The 16195-nt window shown below is 37.2% G+C and overlaps 1 protein-coding gene across 1 annotated transcript in view; it reads right to left on the bottom strand.

Annotated features, from left to right (window-relative positions):
- Positions 1 to 16141: 16141 nt before the first annotated feature.
- Positions 16142 to 16195, bottom strand: part of LOC128242789 (integumentary mucin C.1-like) — a 4219-nt gene continuing 4165 nt past the window's right edge. Inside the window, exon 3 of the mRNA XM_052960120.1 lies at positions 16142 to 16195. This exon is cut by the window's right edge and continues 434 nt beyond it. The gene's annotated coding sequence lies outside the window, so the exon portion shown is untranslated.

Below are 16195 nucleotides of genomic sequence, written 5' to 3' on the forward strand. Positions count from 1 at the left end.
CACCCCGTCACTTGAACTAACCCATTCATCGCCGTCACTATCCCTCCCATAGCCGTTATAAACCACACAGTCACTTGAACTAACTCATCTATCGCAGTTACTATCCCTCCAATAGCCGTTATAAACCACTCCGTCACTTGAGCTAGCCCATCCATCGCCGTAACTGACCCTCACATGGCCGTCATAAACCACCCCGTCCATTTGACTAACCCATCCATCGACGTTACTATCCCTCCCATAGCCGTTATTGACAATCCGATCCTTTGACTAACCCATCCATCGCCGTTACTCTCCCTCCCATAGCCCTCATAAACCAGCCAGTCACTTGAACTAACCCATCAATCGCCGTTACTATCCCTCACATGGCCGTCATTGACCATCCGGTTCCTTTGACTAACCCATCCATCGTCGTTACTATCCTTCCCATAGCCGCTATAAACCACCTCGTCACTTGAACTAACCCATCCATCGCCGTTACTATCCTTCCCATAGCCGTTATTAATCATCCCGTCACTTGAACTAACCCATCCATCGCCGTTACTATCCCTTACATAGCCGTCATTGACCATTCGGTCCCTTTGACTAACCCATCCATCACCGTTACTATCCCTCCTAACGCCCTCATAAACAACCCCGTCACTTGAACTAACCCATCCATCGCCGTTACTATCCCTCACATGGCCGTCATTGACCATCCAGTCCCTTTGACTAACCCATCCATCGCTGTTACTATCCCTCCCATAGCCGTTATTAATCATCCCGTCACTTGAACTAACCCATCCATCGCCGTTACTATCCCTCCCATTGCCATTATAAACCACCCCGTCACTTGAACCAACCCATCCATCGCCGTTACTATCCCTCCCATAGCCGTTATTGATCATCCGGTCACTTGAACTAACCTACCCATCGCATTTACTATCCCTTCCATAGCTGTTATAAACCACCCCGTCACTTGAACTAACCCATCCATCGCCGTTACTATCCCTCCCAAAGCCGTTATAAACCACCCAGTCACTTGAACTTACCCATCCATCGCCGTTACTATCCCTCCCATAGCCGTTATTGACCATCCGGACCCTTTGACTAACCAATCCATCGAATTTACTTTGACTTCAAGAGCCGTCATTAACCACACCGTCCCTTGAACTAATCCATCCATTGCCGTTACTATCCCTCCAATAGCCGTTATAAACCACCCCGTCACTTGAACTAACCTATCCATCGCATTTACTATCACTTCCATAGCCGTCATTAATCATCCCTTCACTTTAACTAACCCATCCATCGCCGTTGCTATTCCTCCAAAAGCCGTTTAAACCACCCCGTCACTTGAACTAACCCATCCATCGACGTTACTATCCCTCCCAAAGCCGTCATAAACTACCCCGTCACTTGAACTAACCCATCCATCGCATTTACTATCCCTCCCATAGCCGTTATAAACCAACCCGTCATTGCCCATACCATCACTTGAACTAAACCATCCATCGTCGTTACTATCTCTCCCATAGCCGTTATAAACAACCCAGTCACTTAAACTGACCCATCCATCGCATTTAGTATCCCTCCCATAGCCTTTACAAACCACCCCGTCACTTGAACTAACCCATCCATTGCCGTTATTGACCATCCGGTCCCTTTGACTAACCGATCCTTCGCATTTATTATCCCTCCCATAGCCATTATAAACCACCCCGTCACTTGAACTAACACATCCATCGCCGTTACTATACCTCCCATAACCGTTATAAACCACCCCGTCACTTCAACAAACCCATCCATCGCCGTTACTATCCCTTCCATAGCCGTTATAAACCACCCCGTCACTTAAACTAACCCATTCATCGCCGTTACTATCCCTCCCATAGCCGTTATTAACCATACGGTCCCTTTGACTAACCCATCCATCGCATTTACTATCCCTCCCATAGCTGTTATAAACCACCCCGTCACTTGAACTAACCCATCCATCGCCGTGACTATACCTACCATAGCCGTTATAAACCACCCCGTCACTTGAACTAACCCATCCATCGCCGTAACTACCCCTCACATGGCCGTCATTGACCATCCGGTCACTTTGACTAACCCATCCATCGTCGTTACTATCCCTCCCATAGCCGTTATAAACTACCCAGTCACATGAACTAACATATCCATCGCCGTTACTATCCCTCCCATAGCCGCTATAAACCACCCCGTCACATGAACTAACCCATCTATCGCCGTTACTATCCCTCCCATAGCCGTTATAAACTACCCCGTCACTTGAACTAACCCATCCATCGCCGTTTCTATCCCTCCCATAGCCGCTATAAACCACCCAGTCACATGAACTTACATATCCATTGCCGTTACTATCCCTCCCATAGCCGTTATAAACCACCCCGTCACTTGAACTAACCCATCCATCGCATTTACTATTCCTCCCTTAACCGTTATAAACCACCCCGTCACTTCAACAAACCCATCCATCGCCGTTACTATCCCTCCCATAGCCTTTATTAATCATCCCTTTACTTGAACTAACCAATCCGTCGCCGTTACTATCCCTTCCATAGCCGTTATAAACCATCCCGTCACTTAAACAAACCCATCCATCGCCGTTACTATCCCTCCCATAGCCGTTATTAACCATACGGTCCCTTTGACTAACCCATCCATCGCATTTACTATCCCTCCCATAGCCGTTATAAACCAACCCGTCATTGCCCATACCATCACTTGAACTAAACCATCCATCGTCGTTACTATCTCTCCCATAGCCGTTATAAACTATCCCACCATTTGAACTAACCCATCCATCGCATTTACCATCCCTCCCATAGCCGTCATTAATCATCCCTTCACTTGAACTAACCCCTCCATCGCCGTTACTATCCCTCCCATAGCCGTTATAAACTATCCCGCCACTTGAACTAACCCATCCATCGCATTTACTATCCCTCCCATAGCCTTTATAAACTACCCCGTCACTTAAACTAACCCATCCATCGCCGTTTCTATTCCTTCCATAGCCGCTATAAACCACCCCGTCACTTGAAATAACCCATTCATCGCATTTACTATCCCATCCATAGCCGTCATAAACCACCCCGTCATTTGAACTTACCTATCCATCGCATTTACTATCCCTTCCATAGCCTTCATTAATCATCCCTTCACTTGAACTAACCCATCCATCGACGTTACTATCCCTCCCATAACCGTTATAAACCACCCCGTCACTTGAACGTTACATCCATCGCCGTTACTATCCCTCCCATAGCCGTTATAAACCACCCCTTCACTTTAAGTAACCCATCTATCGCCTTGACTATCCACAGCTGGCGTCCCACAAAGTTTCGTTTTAGGTCCACTGCTTTTTCTTATTTACGTTAACGATATTGCTGATACCCTAGCATATTCAACTAGACTTTTTGCAGATGATAGCACCAATAACATGTAGAGTACAATTAATTCAGAATTACTGAAAACCAGTAACAATAATCATTTTGTTTGATACTACTCCTATGCTACAGTGCGCCCATCACAAACATTTAGGCGTAACACTGAGTGCTGGTGGTACTTGGCATCACCATATAGACAATATTATTAGTTCTGCTAGAAAAAAATTCGGTTCTATGCATGCTTTCAAATATAAATGATATCGTTAAACCTTTAATCAAATATATATATTTATCCTACCTACGAATAATTATTAAAAACGCCTCAATTGTCTGGGATAATTGTCTTCTAATGCGAAGCTGCAAGAATTCAGTACATTCAGTATCATTTGCTAGACTTATTACGGAAATAGGATTGGGTTCATTGTCTGACAGAACATGCAAAAGTAAATTTTGTATACAAGCGAACTCACGGTGAATTGCTTACGTACTTATTAGAGCATTTTCCATTAATCATGAACGATTCTAATCCTTATAATTTGAGAAATTATGATTTTTTTGTAACATTAAATATACGTTTAGCAATATATAACCGCTAGACGTTACTGTCGTCCATGTCATTCTGGAATTCGCTTGATATTAATATATGTCAATTACAAATTCTTTCGAGCTTTAAGCGTAAATTAAAAATAAATTCAAATAAACCGCTGTACCATCTTTTTTATCTTTGTGGGGAACGTTTCTTTTCCGTATATCATGCGAGACTAAAAAAACTGTAGTGATTTAAATTCCAACTTGTTTTACAATCAAGTTGGAGACTCGCCGTTATGTAAACATTGTAAAGAAATCGAAGATGTTGGACATTTCTTCCTCCGTTGTACACTATTCACACAGCAACGAATAAATATTTTTAAAAACACAAGACAATACCACAAATTGAGCTCTGCTAAATTACTTTTCGGTCTTAACAGCTTTTCCGACGATCAAAATAGCTGTAAATTCATAGAAGTTCAATGTTCCATCAAAAATACCGATCGTTTTAAGAGAATCAGTAGCAGGAACCTACTTATCTACCGCTCTCTTCTTCCATATTTCCTTTCCTCACATCTTTCAAACGCTTTTAATTCTTTTATCATGTCATATCAAAAGTAGACCTAACGATACTTGATTTCGATTTGCAGTACTCAAGCCTGTAGGTCTGCAGCCTAAAAAAACTGTTCCCCAAGGGCCTTCCGCAAAGTACCAAAGTGGATGGAGAAGGCCATAACTTTCATAATTCAATTTTATTTAGTTTTGAGGTACAATTTTTCTGACGCATCCATTGCATCATGTTTTGGAATATAGGGAGTAGTGAAAACTTTTAAAAAGATTTTTTATCAGAGATTTGTTAAAATTCCGCGGAATTTTTAATTCATTAATTTATACAATATTACATAATGCACATTGTCAAAAAAACATGTTTAATGTAGAAAAAATGGTATGTAATGCTAGGATGGATATGTAAGTGATGTCCATAAAAAAAAAAATGTGATGAACAAAAAAATATTTTAACAATTAATCCAAGCATACGATTATAAACATTTTGATGGAAAATTACCACAGAAGGTACTATTAAGGCCTCTGTTTTCCCTCTCTTCTGATTGATGCATTTTCTGCTCGAGGACTTTATTAACTTGTTATTCATAGATGAAATTTGGTTTTCGATTGTTTAAAGTAAACCTTCGTCAGTTTTAGAAGCTTCAAATAGAGGCCTAATCAAGCTTCATGAGGTGTTTTCAGTATAATTTGATTAAATTTGACTTTTTAAGAGCTAAAACGTAAAAGAACTGAGGATAAGACACTTGTAAGTGTATATTCATATAAAAAAGGTTAATTCACTTGTTCCTCAAATCGTGGACGATTAAAAAATCCAGAAAATGGGTAGCATTTACTCTGTATATGTTCAGGACAAAATTTACATATAGTCGAAACTCGTTATGTGGAAATCTGTTATCTGACGTTCTGGTTATGTCGAAAAAAGTCGAATAAATGTTTTGTAACTCGGTTATATCGAATGCCTCGAATAATTTACCGAGATCCCAACGACTTCGACATAGCGAGTTTCGACTGTATGCTAGATTGACACTGATTAGTTTGCGTTTTTTTTGTTTTTTTTTGTATATGTATTTGATTTTCGGTATAACTATACTGATCTATATTGATATTTGTACTGAAAGGTTCTTATTGCAGTATCAATGGAACAACATAATGACATCCTACATAATTATTTTATTCCACTTATTTTATTCGTCGTTTGTTCCTAGAAAATCCTTCCATCTAACTACTTTCCCATGGTGTTGTTTTTTCGCTTACTTTTGCGACAGGTTGTTAAAGAGAATGAAAATTTCTTCTTGATTCTTATAGAAGATGGCTTTGAAAAAAAAGAAAAGAATACTATTACACAAATGGGAGTAGTATTAGTGTTACATGTTATACGAGCACAGACTACATGTGTTTGTTTGCAATTTGGTCGCAGAATTTTTAGGGCATTTTTGTTGCTACCAAACTAGTTTCAGTTTTGGTTGCCATGGTTTCGGCGGTTTGGAAACCTCTTTCGAAAGTTTTGCATGAAGTAACAAATGCATGGTCAGGTGCGGATTCAGGAATTGACGTTAGTGGGGGCGTGACTTAGGGGCGCAACCTTTTGGCATGCGCCCTTTCCTCAGAACCGAAAGTATGTGCCATGAACTGTTTGCATGGGGATTTGGGGTTACTCCATCAAGAAGTTGTTTAGTGTAATTTGTATTCGGGAAAGGTGCATTATGAGCGTACTTTATTATCCTGTTTTCCGATAATGACATAAAAACTTAAAAAAGTAAACTTGGACGATTGTAGAGGAGGCGCGCGCCGTTTCTCCTCTCTGAAGATCTAATGAAGATTTAGTGTTCAGCTACAACAACATGGTGGAGCTTCTGCATGGAGCCACAGTAAATCTTTTAACATTCACCAATCATTTAATATGTCTGCGCTTTCTGCTATTAAAAACTTACAATCTTGTTTCAAAACCTCTTTCGAAAGTTTTGCATGAAGTAACAAATGCATGGTCAGGTGCGGAACCAGGAATTGACGTTAGTTATCAGTAATTAATATTTTCCATAAATGCATTATATAGGATGTAGTTAAAGGTTTATCAGTTAAATGTGATGTATGTTATACATGTGTATGTATTGATTTTGAATAAGAGTGTCACTTTAAACGCACATGTTGGATCACTATCCGCCATGTTGTTTTTCAAAGTGGGCTAGATTTCGGATGGAACGTACAGACGAAACTGCCCTCGGGGGAGGTTTCGATAGGTTTGATAGTTTCAAAAACCTGTTTCGCTTTTTTTGTAAAACAAACGATAAATCTGGTTTTCATTTTATTTGAAACTGTCTCAACAAATACACAATGAACTTATATAATACCTAAGCTAGTTCATAACCAACAAAAGCCGCGCTTCGTTTTATTAATAAGTAATTCATATCCTGAATGACCTTGACAAGTTCATTAATCAAAAGAAAGGTGTTCATAAATCATCAGCTCTTATTTGGTTGTTCGAGGTGAAACTCTTTAAGGCAATACGTTCACTCCGCCCATACTAAATCATTAAGATTTTACTCCATGTAATCAACTTATTACATATAATGCAATTTTGACAGAAGCATTTGTGCGAACGCATTTAAGAATACAACATACATTTTCATACAATGAAATCGCAGGTATGCAATCATCAAGAACTAGGCTTTATCTACAGAATTTTCAACTTTTGCGGGTGTTTAAAAATAGGCCAACCGATAGATACTTCACGCGTATCAGATTTTGAATTGGCGATCTTTCCATTGTTTGACTTACATTTGAAATACGAACCGACCCATATACGGGTACAGTGTTATATTTATGTAGTGCAAAACTCATATGCACAGTGTTCAAACCGGGACAGTGTTTTGGATATAATCACCCGCGAATTCAGGGGAGCGCACTTCGGCGCGCGCACCCCCATTATCAAAGTTTTATGTCAATATCGGCAAAAATAACTCATAAATACGCTTAAATGCACCATAAGACAAGAAATTGATCAGATTTACTCATGGAAGTACTCCCTCTATGCCAACAATTATAACTACTTAAATGTGGGGAGGTGCTAATGTTAAACGGCTGTGCCCCTAAGTTACGCCCCCTCTTATGTAAATTACTGGATCCGTCCCTGCGCATTATTCTGCAGTGGTTGCTACTGAATGTTTAGCACACTTTATTAACCTCTGTTCTCTGTCTGCAGGTTAATGTCATTTTTAAACAGGTCTCTCTATACTTTGTAAACATGAATATTATACACTGTCAGATAACGTTCTATTTGGTGATTTAATCTGTGTGTTTACCTAATTCAATGTCACGCGCAGTAATAGAGGTTTAATATTAAATTAGAATGCAACCTACATTTTAAGCCGATGGAATTGCAGATAGGCAAGGACTGGGGTACTAGACTTCAAGATGCACCCTTACTCCCAGATAAGATTTACCACAATTAAATTAATATTACAAAAAGGAAGAATAAATGTTGAAAACAATAAATCTTATGAAGGATACCGAGTGGAATTTGAAAGAAATGAGCATAAAACACGGTATTTCTACCTTATGAGACTGTAGTATAGACCTAAGTAAATATTTTAGCATTCACCGTTCATTTAATATTTTGCGCTTTCTGCTATTAAATACATGGTTACAATCTTATTAACAGTAATTGATATTTTCCATAAATGCATTATTGAGTAAGTAGTTAAAGATTAACCAGTCATAATTGATGTTTGTTATACATGTACATATGTATCATTGATGTTGAATAAGAGTGTCACTTTAAGTAGTAGAATTAATGATAAAGAATTTCATCTTTCGCGGGTGTTCAAAGGCTGGCACTCCTCCAATACACACTCCCTGCATCAGATCTTGCGTTGTGAAATGTATCAGCCAATGAGGTTGTATCCTAAGACAGAATTACTGCAGTTACATGTTTTTATGACATAAACACCGCTACATAATGATAACGTCTGTGATCGCCATATTTCATGTGGTGTACGTGAACAAATTCAAATGCGTTCGTGACAAGATAGGTCAAACTTAGCTAAAGAACTTCAGCGAACACGTTATATATAACCTTTTTGGATGTGTTGTAAACATCAAAAAAATAAATATCAACATTAAAGTTATGGAAGCCAGAACTAGGTCAAACTGTGAATATTATAAGTATCTTCCATGGCCGAGAGTGTAAGATAGGTTCATTCCGACCCGAGCGTAGGGTGTTTTGCGGAAACGAGGTTTACCGAGTTTCAGCAAAACACCCTGCGCGAGGGTCGGGATGAACCTATCTTACACGAGCGGCTATGGTAGCTGCTTTTTCTCCCACCTCAGTTAAACAAAATTAAGTAAAAATGTATTTTTTTGCTGGAACTCTTTTGTGCTTAGTGAAAATAATTGCGTACGGATATGCGATAATTCGTGGTTGTCATGGATATTCGCGCAGTGATTCAGAGTATGTAAATGGTCTGATCGGTCTTTAAATAGTTGTAAGAAGAGTGAAACATTATTTCTTGAAAGGTGCGTGAAAACTGTTTTCTGGTGACATTTGAAGCGAGTAATAATTAACTAGCGTTCTAAATATTGCCACAAGACAAAGTTTCCATGATGCGCTACAGACGACAGTCTTCAACAAGGGAGGTAATTACAATGTGGTGACCATTAAAAGAAGTTCCATACGGGCATTTTATCTTCGCCCGTGGGCAAGATAAGAATTTCTAGCATGGTTAAATTAATGGATCTACTTATCTGAGCTGGGAGAAAAATATATATCTACGCTCGCTTGTGATATGTTCCATAAAATAAAAAATATGAACGATAACTTATGATTATACTTAATTTTAAAATCCAAATACCAAGATGAATTGATATTGAAAACACAATGTCGTTCAACAACATGCGTATACCTAGAATTCAACATACATTTACAGCCAATGAAATTGCAGATAGGCAATCATTAAATAGTAGGCTTTATCTTTAAACAAAATCACTTTGTGCGGGTATTTGAAGGCTAGCCAGCCGATACACACTACCGCGTTATATTTTGCGTTGACAGTATGTTCCTTTTTAATTGATTTACGTTTAAAATACAAACCGACCCAAACAAGGGTACAATGCAATAATTATGCAGGGCAAAAAGCATGTGTATAGCCTTCAAACTGGGTCAGTTGGTTGGATATAATCACTTACGGGTTCAGGCGGTGGAGGCACACTTCGGCGCGCGCACCCCCTTTATCCAAGTTCACTTATATGTCAATATCGGAAAAAAGAACTCATGAATAAGCTTTAAATGAACCATTTCGGAAAAGAGATTGTAAAAATTGACTCAGGGAAGTAATCCCTATATGCAAACAATTATAACTACTTTAATTTGGGTTCTTAGGGAGGGGCTAATGTTAAACGGTTGCGCCCCTAAACTACGCCCTTCTTACGTCAATTTCTGGACCCGCCCCTGCTCATTATTGTGCAGTGGTTGCTGCTGAATGTTTAGCACACTTTAATGACCTCTGTTCTCTGTCTGCAGGTTTATGTCATTTTAAATAGGTATTTGTAAACATGTTTACTATGTACTGTCAGATAACGTTATACTTGGTGTTTTTACTATTTGTGTATACTTTAGTTTGTGGATTGCTGGTTGTTTACTTTATTCAATGTCACATGCTGTTATAGAGCATTGTTATTAAAATAGAATATAACCTACATTTTAAGCCGATGGAATTGCAGATAGGCAAGTACTAGAGTTCAAGACTTAAAGTACTAGAATTAATAATAAAGAATTCCATCATTCGCGAGTGTTCAAAGGCTGCCACTCATCAAATACACACTCCCTGCGTCAGATTTGCGTTGTCAATGAATCCGCAAAAGAGGTTGTATCTTAAAGGGGCTGTCTCACGTATGATAAAATAACGAAAAAAAAAATGTCGAAAACTCACATAAACTTGGCATCGATGTGTACAATGCATTGAAACTTACTAACTGAAGTACCACATAGTTTACAATTTATTTAAGTTTAGCAGTTATTTCGTGATTTTCCATTAAAAAAAAAAAACAGGTAGAATTCATTCCTTATACGTGATTGGCTAGTCGGTGTTATCACGTGATATTACCGAGGTAGGTGTATTAGCTTAGTTATGTCGCCCGATTAGAGTAAGCCTTCGTAGCTCAGTAAGTACGACGTAGGACTAAAATTTTGGCGACACGGGTTCGAACCCGGTCCCCGACACATTTTTTTTTTTACATTTTGGTACTTTTTTTACAATTATGATATCAAAGCGTAACACATTATATTAGATAATTGTTCTGAGATTCGTTACAGAAAAAAACTTTTTTGGTGCCAATACGTGAGACAGTCCCTTTAAGTCAGTAGGATGAACTAAAATAATATCATTTGAATAAGAAAGAGCTCGTTAACTTCGCTCACACCACCGATTCTTCTTTATGAAGAATATACTTCATGTCAATTAACTAAAACATGAACCTAGAAAACTTGCTTTCTTTGTTTTATGTCGATTGCTTGAAGTCATATTTTTAACGATACATCTTTAATGTGTAACGCGCTTGAAACTGGTTTTACGAGCCTAATCATTGAAAAAAACTATATATAAAGAATAACACACTCATAGTTAAAGAAAAAACTTCTAAAAATGATTGATCTAATGTTTGTTATTGTTATTGTAAGATTGAGCAGGTAAAGACATAATTACTGCCCTACGTGTTTTTACGAATTAAACAACGGTACATAATGACAACGTCTGGATTCGCCATATTTCATGTGGTGTACGTGAATAAATTCAAATGCGTACGTGACAAAATAGGTCAAACTGTGAATTTGAATATATCACTTTGCTCGCGTGTTATATATGTTCCATAAAATACAAGATGTGAACAATAACTAATAATTATAATTTTGTTTAAAATTCAAAGTTAAATTAAAGCTGCACTCTCATAAATTAAACGTTTTGACTGTTCTTATTTTATTTGTCTTGAAACGAGCCATTTTTGCGAAAATGCGTGGAACCAGTTTTATAAGGCTGCTGACAAAACATCAGATCGCAGATTTTTATATTTAAGTTCAAAAATTGATGTTTTGTACATTTTTCTTAAACCGTTAGTAACACTTTAAGCCATAAAATATTAATTTTCGAACGGAATTATGAACACCTGCGATCTGATCTTTTATCAGCAATTGTTTATCATTGGTTTGCAGCTTTTTACTCGAAAGTTTGCTCTTTCCAGAACCAAAAAATTTTTTTTTTGTAAAAAAACGAAATAAAATATATACTATCTGTGAGAGTGCATCTTTAAAATTGTAATCACAATGGCGTTCAACATCTTGCGTATACATAAAGATCAGGCCCCAATTTATCGAAACTTCTTAAACTTAACAGGCTTAATTCGCTTATTTCAATTAGCCAAAATTCATACTAATAATGGATTTTGATAAATGAAAAATGTTTTTTTTTAATTAGCATACAGATATTCCTTATATAATTTATAAAAACTCTTAAAGAAGTTAATATAACGCATATTATAGAACAACAAAAATTGTGAGTTTAGCTTAATCTTGTTATAAGGGACTTAAGAAGTTTCGAGAAATTGGGGCCAGGGTCTTATCAACAAATTTCAGTCGCAAAGTGAAATGATCTTGGTGTCATTGTTTCATTACTTCGCTACATCTTTGTGTTTGTAAAACTTAAACCAGTATCAAAAAGTTGAAGAAATAAAAAGATGAATGTGTTACCATTTAGGACGTTTATACAAATAAAGGTTATAGAATTTATGCCCAAACCCTGTTTTCAAACGGGGCCCTGGCTTTAAAGCCTAGTTTAAAGATGCACTCTTACTCCCAGATAAGATTTTCCACATTTAATTATATTGTTTTAAAATTTCAAAAAGGATGAATACATGTCAAAAACAATGGTTCTTATGAAGGATACCGAGTTAAATTTGAAAGAAATGAGCATAAAACACGGTTTTTTTTTACCTTATGAGACTATAGTAGATCACAGTTAATCTTTTAGCATTCACCAATCATTTAATCATTTTTGCACGTTTTGCTATTAAATAAACGGTTACAATATCGTTATCAGTAATTAATATTTTCCATAAATGCATTACTTAGTAAGTAGTTCAAGGTTTATCAGTCAAAATTGATGTTTGTTATACATGTGTTTGTATTGATTTTGAATAAGAGTGTCACTTTAAGGAGTGTTTGGCATGACAATCCCCTGCTATGCATCTCCTGCTTATTGCACTGATGTCACAGTAGGGGCCAATTTCCTGTGTATTTGTTTATTAGCTCAGGGTCATTTAGGAACCATTTCTATAATAAAACCTACAAAACTACAGATCTGATAAGACAATAAGGCAATTAGATTAAGATCAATACACAGAGGTTGCGTGCTATACACGATTTTTTTTATTTATTGATTTTTATTTTTATCTTATTTATTTTTTCTTTCGGGGGGGGGGTGAGGGGGGGGGGGGGCACTTATTATAAAAGGATTAAACTAGGCCTTTAAGATCGTAAGTTTCCAGGCGTAACCCCGTTTTTGGCGTTAACTGCGTTTGAATAAAAAAATAGTATGGACATTTATCGCTTGATTCTGTTCTGCAGTTTTTAGCAGTATACACTTAACGATCGAAATGGGGCCTACATGTATCTCCCTTTTCAAAGTTTGGATAGTTTTCAAATCAGACAATGCTTTAGGACGGTCAAATGTAGATACAAAATTGGAATTTATCGGAAGCGTTTTGTTGAGGCAATACATATATGAGCATGGTCGATGATGTACTTGTTAACACTGAGAGGCGCATGTCACTGGCACCGGATTTTCAAACTCAACATTATTTTATTTTTTTACGTTTACAAAAAAATCCAAACTTATAATACCAAAAATGTGAAACATATTGATTAGTTATATTCTTTATAAAAAATATACAGTACAAAGTGCATTTTATTTTAAATCGATATTTTTCAAATTTTTGATATCATAATTTAAAGTTTGGAATTATATGATTCTTTTTTTAATATTGAGTTTAAAAATCAGGTGCCAGTAGGGGCATATTTATCTCCAAACAAAAGAAGTTGTTGAGTTATATTGTTCAGGGTAATGTGGTTATCATTTTTTTTTCCTTTTGTTGCCATACATTTGGCAGTTAAAAAAGTGATCGTCAATTTCCCGAGATATACACCATTTTGATTTTCATTTGATAAACAACAATGCATTCGAAGACGAGCATGCCGAATACAGATATCCCTAGGCCCGAAATAGTAGTTTGCAGGTACGCGACAAAATCTGAAACGAAAACAGTCAATTGAAGTTATTTCCGTCATTGACACTGTAAGAGAATTCCAGATTGAAATTGTCGACGGTAAGAATGCGAAAAACAATTTGCAAAATAGAGTTCAATGGCAGTAGTCACCGAGAGTAGTTTCCCTTTAATTATAGAAATGTATAGAGTACTTGTTACGGAAGATTATCGGCTGCGTTGAAGATTGCCAAAACACATTTGGATAGTTAGTATAGTTCTAAATCAGATTTTCAAACATAAAAGCGAAAATTCACTGTCAGGTCATGTAACCGCAGTGATATTTTTAATGCCATATGAGGGCAAATAACTGATTCAATATTTTTTTCTGAATCATGACGTGATTGCCTCCCTTATACACATACAGCAGTGACGTCACTTTCTAATGTGTATTCAAAACATCAGACGACAGGAACTTTCAACAAGTAATGCACCATTCAATTGTAACCACGCCCCCCCCCCCCACCCAGGTCCGGGGAATAGCGGGGACTTTGACTTTCGATCCAGCCAACTCCGGGTAAAATCTCCGCCCTGCGGGTACGAACTGATGGTAAAATCCCCGCCAAATGCCCCCGCATCCAAGGGAACCTAGGTAAGGCCCATTCCTCGCTATATTTTGCGCGAAGTCAAACCACCGCATTCACCCGGCACTGCGGGGTCACCTGAAAGGTAAAAACATGGCCCATTTCCCCGGCTATCCCAGGTATACCCCCGGATCTGGGTGGGGGGGGGCGTGATTACAATTGACTGTTGCATAAACTTGTTAAATTAAATGCATTAAAAACAGGATAACGCCTCGGGTGACATTCTGCATTCGGGTTGACAATATCAATGTCACACATGCTGCCATATGATATTTATATTATGTCATCCATTCAAAAATGATATAACATTTTGGTGATCAAGATAAATTAAACATAGCAACAATATCGATATGCACCAAAACATCATTGCATCCTAATGACTATTATATGACTATATTTCGTGTTTGCATCCATATCTCTTGAACCGCTTGAAGGAGTTTGAAATAAAACCCCACAAATGTTCACCATATTATGATAAAATCCTTTTCAAATATAATATCATTCTGTGGTGGTATTTATATTATTCTTGCCAGTTAAATTGTTATTATTCAGATCAGATTTCAATGCAATAGGGCTCACAGGACCTAGTGTTTCTGTATAACGGAAACTTTCCAAAGGATTGCTCTAGACGTTACCGCAGGACCATATTAGTTTCATTGCTATACATTACAGCCTATATATCCAAATACTTTAATAGGTTATATTTTTTGGTGAATAGAACATACTTTTAAACAAAAATTATCGCTTTAATTACCCACATGCCTTAGGCAACCATCTTCCTTTTCATAGACAACCTAAATGCAAAGTCTTGCCATGCAGGAGACTTTCGTACATGTCAAATGACAGAAGACGGCTAATATATCTATTTAATTACCATGTTTTCGACTATACATACATAACGGAATATGTACATATCGGAACAGAAACTGGAAGGCGGAGCTTAAAGGCCTAGTTTCATCCTTCTATAAGTGACCCCTCAGACCGTGTACTGTACAAAATTTCTGTGTATTGATCTTAATCTAAATGTCTAATTGTCTTATCAGATCTCCGAACTGAATATCCTGATGTGCAGTATTCGGGGTATTATTATAGAAATGGACCCTAAATGGCCCTGAGCCAATAAACAAATAAACAGGAAATTGGCCCCTACTGTGACATCAGTGCAGTTAGCAATCATGCCAAACATTCCTTTAATTAGGCCTTTAACTGTGCTATAAATAGCGTGCGGATACATAACAACGATATTCACTTATACGCTTGCTAGTTATTGAACGTTGTTCTTGGAAACATTGTTCAAAACAGCTACTTCATCCATAACCTATGTGATTCAAACGCCGTGCTCGGCTAGAGGATCAGTAACTTTGACTTGAAAACATACAAGTAATGGTTTGTTAAATGTTTACAAAAGACAAAACAAAACAGTTAAAAACGTTTGTATACATGATACCATATACAATAGTCTTTGTAACTTGGTTTGTTGTTAAGAATACCCGGTGAGATTTTGTTATTAAAGTGACACTCTTATTCAAAATTAACTACTTACTAAATACTGCATTTATGGAAAATATTAATTCAAACTGAAAACAAGATTGTAACCGTGTATTTAAAAGCTAAACACACAAGAATATGAAATGATTGGTGAGTGCTAAAAGATTTACAGTGATCTTATATCGTCGTATAAGGTAGTAAGTAATACCGTGTTTTCTGCACATTTCTTTTAAATAAAACTCGCTATCCTTCATAAGAACCATTGTTTTCGACCTTTATTCATCCTTTTGGGTATATTAAAACAATTGTAATAATTGTGGTAAATCTTCTTTG

The sequence above is a fragment of the Mya arenaria genome, chromosome 2 (genome assembly GCF_026914265.1).
Source record: "Mya arenaria isolate MELC-2E11 chromosome 2, ASM2691426v1".
NCBI lineage: Eukaryota > Metazoa > Mollusca > Bivalvia > Myida > Myidae > Mya > Mya arenaria.